Source organism: Helianthus annuus, chromosome 4 (genome assembly GCF_002127325.2).
Source record: "Helianthus annuus cultivar XRQ/B chromosome 4, HanXRQr2.0-SUNRISE, whole genome shotgun sequence".
Taxonomy (NCBI): Eukaryota; Viridiplantae; Streptophyta; class Magnoliopsida; order Asterales; family Asteraceae; genus Helianthus; species Helianthus annuus.
In genome coordinates this window covers 80815527-80826426 of record NC_035436.2, presented here as the reverse complement: position 1 = coordinate 80826426, position 10900 = coordinate 80815527, and the positions used below count along the sequence as shown (strand labels likewise).

At 40.2% G+C, this 10900-nt stretch overlaps 1 non-coding gene across 1 annotated transcript; it reads right to left on the bottom strand.

The window, feature by feature from the left end:
* Positions 1-10469: 10469 nt before the first annotated feature.
* On the bottom strand, positions 10470-10576 carry LOC118491774. Its single transcript, XR_004892219.1, has one exon. It is a non-coding gene; the product is annotated as a small nucleolar RNA R71 (small nucleolar RNA).
* Between the last annotated feature and the right edge of the window lie 324 nt (positions 10577-10900).

Here is a 10900-nt window from a genome sequence, read left to right as displayed (position 1 = left end):
GTAGTGTTAATTTTACCTAACTTTTTTTATTGTAAAATATTGGATTTTTAAAAGTCTAGCCCTCACCGATTTGAATTTGAGATTTGAGGGTCTGGCCCTCACTGAATTTTCGCTCAAGCTTCGTCGCTGCTTGCATGTTCCCAATTAAGTTTGCAAATGCTTTTACTAAAAAATTGTGTGCTTAGTTACATTTTGTGTTTAGATCCCAGCGTTCATGCGCCTCAAGTTCATACCACATAGGGTGACAACTCGCATGAGGTGTTAAATTATTTAAACTTAAAAGAGTGGATGTTGGAGGAACGGCAAGATCGTTGTCATGTGATATGAAGGTTACAGGTTCGAGTCCTAGAAACAATAACAAAAATGTAGGGTAATGACGCGTTTATTAATTAGGCTCAAGTTGGGTGACACCCTTGGACCCAAACATGTGAGAGCTTCGTCCACAAAATTGTAATATGTATACAGTTATACATGGGATACAGAAATTGTAATATGTATACAGTTAAACATGGGATACAGGGTTAAGTGTTCATATGCACCAAGCGTGGTTCCATTTAAATGAATATAAGAAGCCATAGTGTGGTTTAAGAATAAGCAATGGACACCAAGTTTGTTTTTATTGATGAATTTATTATTTTCTTTTACCTAGTTTTTGCTCATTATATTTTCTAGTAGGACTTCACTAAACTGGGTTTTTGCGACTGTATTTACGGTCGCAAACCGGTCGCAATTGCCCTGTTGCAACCATTTGGTGACGAAACATGCAGTCGGAAAAACGCTAGTCGCAATTGCCTTATTGTGACCAATTTGCAACCGCTACTAAATTTTTGCCCCCAGTTTTTGCGAGCAAAATGGCAGTTGCAAATCTTGCGACCGCTCTTGGTTTTGTGGTTTTGTTGCGACTGTTTTGCAACCGCTTGCGTTTTACAATTTTGCAATCGTTTAGTAGTCGCAAGTTTTGCAACCGTTTAGCAGTCGCAAGTTCTGCGACAATTTAGCAATCGCGAATTTTGCGATCGTTTTGCAACCGCTTGCGTTTTACAAATTTGTTCCTTTTTTTGCTTTCTATGTTATTTTCTATTAAACCTGTTAATAATGCTCATAATTTTAAAATTTAAGCATTTATCAAAATTTTAAAATTATATAAAACACTTAATTAAAACATCCCAAGTTATCCTAACATAGTACATATGCAAAATAAAGCGTCTATGACCTAACTCCATTAAACGTTGGGAGACCTAACTTTTAACATCGGTTCAATGTATGCCATCCTATCATGCATAGTCTCTTTCTTCGCTTGTTGGATCTAGTGGACCCCACAAAAGAACAGATGATTGGAAAGCTAAAATAGTCTACAACATCTGATCAAGAATAACAGTGCTTTAAAGATCTACTCCCCCTAATGGCAAAAACTCAACATCTGCTTTCTCTAAGGTCTGCTAAAGTTAAAGGTCTGCTTAAGAGAAACTCTGCTTGAAGACAAAGTCTGATGATCCAAAGGTCTGCCAAAGTGAACCTCTGCTAATGAAGACAAAGTCTATTGAAGCAAAGGTCTGATCATCCATTGCTGATGAAGACAAAGTCTGAAGAAGTTAAGGTCTGCTATAGCTCAACAGATGTTAAAGACCAACAGAGGATTCTTCAACAGATGCTGACCAACAGAGTTTATCAATGTAACTGTGCTTAGGCTAATAGCAGATGTTAGGAGTTCGTTAGGTTGTTAGATATCGCTGTCTAGGTGACGTCAGCTTAGATGCTTCAGATGTTTCGTTTGTACTATAAATAGAACAGTGCATGCACTGTTCTATTCATCACTTTCCTGTTGACATTTTGGTACGAACAAACTAGGAGTGATCAGGCTGAGGGGGAGTTGTAATTCACATACATACGTAAACATTGTAATTGCAATCTTTATAAAAGTATGATGATAAGCAATCTTTCCATTGTTGTGATTCAAAAGTTATTATTCCGCTGCATATTTCCATATTTGTTTTATCTTCATTCATTGTTTCCATCTTAACTGTCACAACAATCAAACTCAGATCCTAACAATTGGTATCAGAGCTTGGTCAATCAAATTCGATCTAAACAATTAATTTGATATAAAAGATCAGCTCCTACTACTGATATCGTTTGTTCGTTGGATTGAAAACAAAGTAAAAGTTTATTTACGTTCAAAGTATTTTAAACAAAAACACTATTTGTAAACAATAAAAAATGTCTCAAAATTCAAGAAATCCACACAACACTGGTACTCTATACAAACCTCCGATGCTTGTCAGATTAGAGTATAATATCTGGCAATGTCGAATGGGTCACGTACTTGCTCAGCAGAACACGGGGTGCTAGAAATCGGTTATCTTCGGACCACATGTTCCGATGGTGCCAAGTGCTGAAGATCCCAAGTTTTAAGTACCAAAGTAGCCTGAAAACTACCCCGACCAAGATTTTTAGAAAATTGAGTTAGATGCCAAATCATTTAGCATTGTTGCTACGGCTCTACCGAATGATATCTACGCTAGCCTGTTGCATTGCAAGAGTGCTAAGGAGTTGTGGGATGCATTGAAAGAGCAGTTTGGTGGCACAGAGGAAGTTATTGAAAACAATCGAGAAGTTCTGAACCAACAGTATGAAACATTTTGTTACGTTAAAGGAGAATCATTAACTCAACAATTTGAGAGGTTTAGTTGTCTAATAAGTGAATTAAAACTAGTAAATGTTGAGTTTCTTAATTCAACCTTGAATAGCAGATTTCTAAGATCATTACATGACAAATGGGACACTATTACCTTTGTAACTTGAAACTCTGTTGGTTTCAAAGAGATGAGTTTGACTCAGCTTCATGGTAGGCTCCTAACTTATGAGAGAGAGAGAGAGAGAGAGAGAGAGAGAGAGAGAGAGAGAGAGAGAGAGAGCTTAACCAAAAAAAAAAAGAAGCTACAAGAGTCAGGAAAAGTTGCTGATGACTATGCTTTTGGTAGTACAACACTTTTTGGTCAAGAGGAAACCTCTGGTGGAAGTAAGGATCAGGGTTATGATCATTTATTGACATAACATTGGAGGAGGATTTAACTCTGATTCTTACTCACCCAATTATGCTTTTGCAGCAAATGGGGAAAACCAAGGTTTTGACAACTTGTATTTTAAGTTACTTGATCTTCAACACTTCTACCCCACTGATTTGGAAGAAATGGATATCTTGCACCAACTTGCATTGCTAAGTGTTAGAACTAGCAAATTTTACAAAAGAACTGGTAGTAAATTTACAGGGTTGCATAGGGGGTTAAAAGTTTGGTTGGATAAATCAAAAATCAAGTGTTACAAGTGTAATAGGTTAGGCCATTTTGCTAGAGAATGTAGGAGCCAAACCAGTAGTCCTAATGTCACACATCCAAGTCCTAGACCTCAAAACACTGTCCATTATTCCCAATGTACCCCTGCACCACACATGCAAAGCACTGCTCACTTTGCAAACCGTGTAAACACTATTCCAGTGCAGTATGTCCAAACCACTATTCCTCAGATACAGTATGTTCAAACCCCAGCTCCTCAAGTTCAAGTGCAACCAGCACCACAAGCTGCGCAAACCTCTGCTCAGGCAGAAACCAGTCAACAGAGTTTTTTCACACAAGGCTTTGTTGATTGGAGCAGCTTACCTGATGAACTTACAGATGAAAATTTTGCCCTAGTTGCCAATTTTGTAAAGAACCCTGATGATTTTCGTTTTATGGCACTAAAGACAATATAAGAAGGGGCTGAGTATGAGGAAGTGGTGTCCAATTCTGATGAGGCTTGTGATAATGTTGAAACATGTGTTTCAGAAGAAAAGGTTGGTGAAGAACTGATGAAACCTCTGTCAGGCCCATCGGAGACTAGTGTTTGTGAAGGTGAATGTGATTGTGCCATGATGGCTTGGTGTGCGTTCGGTGTGATATATTTTTATTGATATTTTGAGCCCATTTTACGCATTAGTCAAGTTTTAAATTTATAAAACACGATACTGTACTAACACTAAACACACACTTGGGCAAGTGCACCCATCGTGAGCGTAGTATAGTGTTGGTAAGATACCGAGGTCGTCCAAGGACACAAGAGCTTTTAATACCGGTTTATCCTCAACATCTAATCGATATAAATTTTTTAGAAAAGTTTTGAAATATAAAATAAATAAAACTAAAAATGAAAAGATAAATAAAATAAAAACAGATAGACAAGATACAATCACTTGGATCCAACTAGTCTTTAATGTATCCTTTGATGATTTTCGCACTTTCGGACTTTTTAAGAGATTCTCATAGTTATAGTAGTAGGCCCCTCTTTTGAAGGTAGCGTTACCCTCAACCCAGTGGTTTGAGTCAGCAGGGATACAATCCCAAAGGGTCGGAATATTGAAAGACAATTAAGTAAGTTATTAATGCAAAAAGTGGTAGGCCCCTCTTTTGAAGGTGACGTTACCCTCGGCTAAGTGGTTTGAGTCAGCAAGGATACGATTCCAAGAAGCCGGTTTAAAGTATTAATAGTAGTTTACATATGAGGATCAAGCTATTCGCACCCCCGCCATCCAATACCGTTGGGTATTGAAGGATGTCCTAGTAAGCTTGAACCAAGTCCTCGCAGGATCTATACACTGAACGGGACAAGAACTTTACCAAACCATCCCCCTAACCCCCTTCCAGGTAGTTAACGCGCTTTATATATACCGTAAAGACACGAATGATGACATCTTTTACTTTATATAGACAGTAAAGCAACCTCAAGACATCATGAAGAAATGGTAAAGAAAATTCACCTTCAACATAAGAAACTAGTTATTAAAGTCATTAATACAAACCCAAATAAAAAGTGCCGAAAGATTAAAAATCAAAAGTAATACATTAAAAACTTGTCTTCACCAAGTGATGTAAGAGGCTTAGCCAAACATGGCCTTAGATTGGCAAGAACTCTTACAGTCAATCTTGGATCCCGAGGTTACTACACACTCTAAAGATGGATGATGGTGGTGGGTGTTGGTGTTGTAGTGGTGGTGGAGTGGTGGCAAAGTGGGAGAGTAGTGGTTTGCCAAGAGATGCCTTTCAAGTGAACCAAGCACCCCCTTTTATAGCCAGAACAGAGCCCTGGCCACAGCCCCGTGTCCAGCCAACATGGCCCGTGGCCATCATCTTCTCTTCCTTCATTAATTGCAATTGTTAGCAGAGGGCCCCACACGACCCCGTGTTTCCTGGGCACGGCCTCGTGGTGAACTCTTTGTTGTACTGTCAAGATTCTGCGTATCTTAGAGTTGACCGCGCCCCGTGTTGAGCTGGGCACCCCCCTGTGGTGGGCGTAGAAGCTTCTACAGGTTTGTCTTGTTGTGCAGGCTCCTGACCACTCCCCATGCTTAGCTAGGCACGACCCCGCGATCAAGCTCTGTTTCCTTGTTTTTGCTTTGGGAGATGCTGCCGAGTGGTCGGGCATGTCACGTTTATTCCTTCTTTTTGTATTTATGTTGGTTTTGGCTGCTTATTTGCTCCTTTTGTTCTTTTAAGCTCGTTTGGTCCTGTAAATTCAAAAGGAAGAAAGAAACGCGCTTTTTCCAACACATTAGTACTAAAAAGGGTTAGTTTTATGCCTCATTTTATGTAATTTATATGTTGCATTTTGCACACATCAAATACCCCCGCACTTGAATCTTTGCTTGTCCTCAAGCAAAACTCTTTAATATGTGGCTTACACACACAAATGGAAGAGGTAGAGAAGAAGTTTTGGGCTTATCTTGAGTGTCGGGAATCCAAGATCTTTATTGAGTTTTATTTTTATTTTATTTACAATCCTATTCGTCATGATTTATTTAGAACATTTTATAAGAAGAATTATTTATTTGAGCATAACATGCCTCTTTAAAATTCCATTTATATACAAGTTCACATACCTCACGGGAGATCATTCAACACTCGGCCGATTTGTGTATTTTGTGAAACACTCGAGACCGGCGTGGAACTTACTTCTACCATATGCTTGCCAAGCGATCAAACCTCCTCCTTTTTAACTATAAACCTTCGTCAATATCAAGAGGACTTGGGGAAGGGTTAGGCTTGGGCTAAGGGTAGGTGATTTTTGGTTAGTGGTTAGTAAAAATGGCGAAAAGCGTAAAAAGCGTCGGTTGTCGTAAAAATTTTTGTTTTCATGACATTTATTCAAACTAAGCATATTCAAACAAGATTTCTTTGAGGAACTTGTTTGTTTATTGCAAGACTTTCATTTTTTTTCATGTCATAAGATAACCGAGCTTTTTACTAAAACAAATGGGTTTAAAAAGATGGTTTTGGTGGGTAATGGGTGTTTTTTTTTCGGGTTTTGAAACGAAAAGGTTTAGGCTCAAAGGGGTTAACCAGGGGGATTTTGGTTAGGTGATAAAAAAATGGAAAATAATGGTTTTGAAAGAAAAATGGGTTAGTCCTAATGCCTCTATCATTTACTTACTTGGGTTCAAGTTGGTAAGGACCGGGAATGTATCGTCTTGGCAAGTTCTAGATTCGTAAGAACCAAGCGGCTATTCACACAAGAAACGAAAAAATGAGCATTTAGTTTAAAGATATATTCATGTATGCTCAATAAAGGCTCAAAACTCACTTGTTGTGGGAATGGGTTTATAATGTGATCAAATATATATAATCAAATTTTAAATAGATTTGTCATGCCTTTTCATAATTTTCTTATTTGGTTCTTTTTATCACGACGCTATCAGTTGTAAATTTGTAAAAAAATATAACCTTTTTAGAACTTGTTATTCTCGAATTAAACCAAGATAAGTAAAAAAATGAAATTTTTAAAAAATGAAAATTTAAAGAAAATTTTTGGGTGATTAGCGGTTCTAATAGAGTTTCGTGTAAGGCTTGTTATTAGGACTTGCAAGATTCAAGGTTTTAGCATCCCCCCCACTTAAATTACACATTGTCCTCAATGTGTCCCGAAAATAAGTTTTTAGGTTGGTTCGAATGTATAAAAGGTGTTTAAAAACAAGTTATTCTGTTACTTGGAGTCTGGCCACGGCCCCGTGTGGTCCGGGCATGGCCCCATGGGCAGATTGCCAGTATCAAAGTTTAACAGAAGGCTGGCCACGGGGCGTGTTCAGCGAGCAGGGTCTGTGTTCAGTTACCTGAACTGGGACTTTTTTCTGCAGAGCCTGGGCACGGGGCGTGTTGGGCTGAGCACGGCCCCGTGCTGCACATGCTGTAATGTTGGAAAAGTTGACGGAAGGCTCTGTTTTCGTGCATGGGGTGTGGTTTTAACGTTCCTTTGGCAAATTCCATCTTTTCGAGTGTGATTTATTCCTGAAAAGTAAGACTAAACTAGAAAACATAAAAGTTAAACTAAATTAAAAACTACGGATAGTTCCGCGGAATGCCTCCATGGTGCGCCACGTTTATAAGGGTCCTTGGCTAGACCCAAAGTCAGTCATATGTTACCCGAGCGGGATGTCTCGCATCCCGTGTTGCACCGTCGGAGAGCGTCATCCAAGCTTGAGTTAATGACATCCATGTAGTTGACCGGGTCATCCTCCACTCTTTTTCCAACCCCGAATTTCATATCCTTGTCTCCAACCCTCAATGTTAACTTCCCGTTACTCATATCCACCATGGCACGAGCGGTGGCAAGGAATGGTCTTCTTAGAATGAGGGGAACTTCGGTGTCTTCCTCCATGTCGAGTATGACAAAGTCGGCCGGGAAGACAAAGTCTCCGACTTTTACCAATAGATTCTCGACGACACCTTGTGGGTATTTGATAGACCTATCGGCGAGTTGTATGCTCATTGATGTGCACAAAATGCAACATATAAATTACATCAATTGTGGCATAAAACTAACCCTTTTTTAGTACTAATGTTGGAAAAAATGTGCTTTTGTCTTCCTTTTGTATTTTCAGGATTAAATGAGCTCAAATGAACAAAAGAAGCAAAAAGGCAACTAAATCTAACACAAATACAAGAAAAGAAACAAACGTGGCATGCTCGACCCCCCGACAGCATCTTCCCAAGCAAAACAAGGAAACAGAGGGCTGAACACGCCCCGTGCTCAATGAGCACAGGGGCGTGTCCAAGTGTCAGCAGAAAAGAAAAAGTGGTAGAAGCTTCCATCGCCCACCACGGGGCCATGCTCAGCGGACACGGGGCCGTGGTCAACTATAAGATTCGCGAAATCCAGGCAAATCTTGATAGTACAGATATGCTTCTGCACACGGGGTCGTGCTCAGCGGACACGGGGGCGTGGTCAACTAATGTAGACAAACTGCATTTAATGAAGAAAGAGAGGAGCATGGACACGGGGCCGTGCCCAATGGACACGGGGCCGTGCCCGAGCTTCTGTTCAGCCTATAAATAGGAGTTCTTGGAGCTCTTGCAACTCATCCCTTGGCACACCACCTCTCTCACACTTCACCCACCACCCACCACCCACCACCATGACAACACCATCATCCACCACCATCATCCATTGTCCATCATAGAGTGTGTGAGTCGTCTCAGGATCCAAGATGGATCGTAAGAGTTCTTGACAATCAAAGGCCATGTTTGCCTAAGTCTCTTACATCACTTGGTGAAGACAAGTGTTTAGTGTAATACTTTTTATTTTTAATCTTTTGCACTTTTTAATTGGTTTTGTATTAATGACTTTAATTACTAGTTTCTTATGTTGAAGGTGATTCTTCCTTATCGTTTGTCCGTGGTGTCTTAGCATTATTTTACTGTCTATATAAAATAAAAGATTTTCACCATTCATATCTCCACGGTCTATATGGAGGTATGTTGGCTACCTGGTCGGGGGTTAAGGGAACGGTTTGGTAAGAGTCTTGCCATTGTTCAGTGTATAGATCCTGCAAAGGACCTGGGTCAAATGTAGTAGGACCTCCTTCAATACCCAATAGTATTGGATGGCGGGGGTCCAAACTCTTTGACCCCCTCATAAGTTAAACTACTATTAAAACTTTAACCAGGCTACTTAGGACTGTAGCCTTGCTGACTCAGACTACTTAGCCGAGGGTAACGTCGCTTTCAAAAGAGGGGCCTACCACATTATGCATTAATAACTTAATTAATTATCTTTCAATAATCCGACCCTTTAGGATTGTATCCTTGCGGACTCAAACTACTGGGTTGAGGGTAACGTCGCCTTCAAAAGAGGGGCCTACTACAATAACTAAGATAATCTCTTAAACAAGTTCAAAAGTGCGAAAATAATCAAAGGTTACACTACACACGAGTCGGATCCAAGTGATTCATCTTGTTTATCTGTTTTTACTTTTATTTTACTTTTCAGCATTTTAGTTAGTTTTATTTTTCTAGTTTAAAAATCTTTTTTCTAACTTTTTTTTATTTGATTAGACGTTGAGGATAAACCGGTACTAAAAGCTCTTGTGTCCTTGGACGACCTCGATATCTTACCAACACTATACTACGTCCACGATGGGTGCACTTGCCCATATGCGTGTTTAGTGTTAGTGAATATCGTGTTTATAAATTTAAAACTTGGCTAAAAAGTGTAAAAAAGGCTTAAAATATACACCTAAAATATAACACACTTCACGCACATCAAGTTTTTGGCGCCGTTGCCGGGGACACAAGGATTTTAAGAAAGTTAGGAATCAGCGGCCTAATCAATTTTTTTTATTTTTATTTTTATTTTTTAGGATTTTCTTAATTTTTCAGCTTCTGCAGAGCTCAGCACGGGCCGTGCCTGGTCGGACACGGGCCGTGCCCAGCATTATCACTGGCAGTTTTTATTTTCCGAGTTACAGAGAGTTGAGCATGGGGCCGTGTCGGTGCAACACGGGGCCGTGTCCAAGTCCCCAGTAACAGGGATCCGGAAAACAATCACTGTATCTCCGACCACGGGCCGTGCTCACTGAGCACGGGGCCGTGGTGAACTTTCTGACCAACATTCTTTTCTGTTTTTATTGCAGGACTTGGAACCCAGGCACTACATCTGAACTTCCTAAATAGTGTATGAACTCCAGTTCTTGTAGAGACATAAAAGAACCTCTAGAAGAACCCGAACGCTTTCTCAGAAAAAGACTTAAAGCTAAAAACCAAGAGAAAGTTTCGGGGGACCCACTTCCAATGGCGGACCAACGTACCTTCATGGATTACCTACGACCCACCGTGGGTAATCTCGGTGCCGCTATCAATGCACCGAATGTCGAAGCTAACAACTTCGAACTTCGGCCACATTTGATACAAATGCTTCAAAACTCCGTAACCTTCCATGGGCTTGCGGACGAGGATCCCCATCTACATATTACTAATTTCTAAGAAATATGTGATACCTTCCAGATCAATGGAGCATCAAACGACGCCATCTGCCTTCGGATGTTTCCATTTTCACTAAAGGACCGAGCAAAGGCTTGGCTCAACGCCTTCCCAGTTGGCTCGGTAAACACCTGGGATGAACTAGCCCAAAAGTTTATATATAAGTATTTCCCTCCCGCTAAAACGGCTAAATTAATGACTGAAATTAATACATATTCACAAGAGGATGGGGAATCCTTATATGAAACTTGGGAAAGGTTCAAGGAGCTATTGCGAAAGTGTCCTCATCACGGTCTTGCGGTATGGCAACAAGTATCCACTTTCTACAATGGTTGTTGCCACACACAAGACAAACACTTGACTCTAGCTCCGGGGGACTTTTAGGTAATCACCGCCCACATGAAATATACAATCAATTGAGGAAATTGCTCAAACCAATTTTCAGTGGCACACTCCCCGAGGCAATAAATCTATTGCCCCGGGCGCCAATAAGGTTGATGAAAGCACTTCTTTACAGGCCCAAATCGAGGCCCTTTCTTCAAAAATCAAAAAGTTAGAAATGACAAAAACGGTCTCGGTTATGGCTTGTGAAGGGTGTGGTGGGCCACATGAAAGTTGGA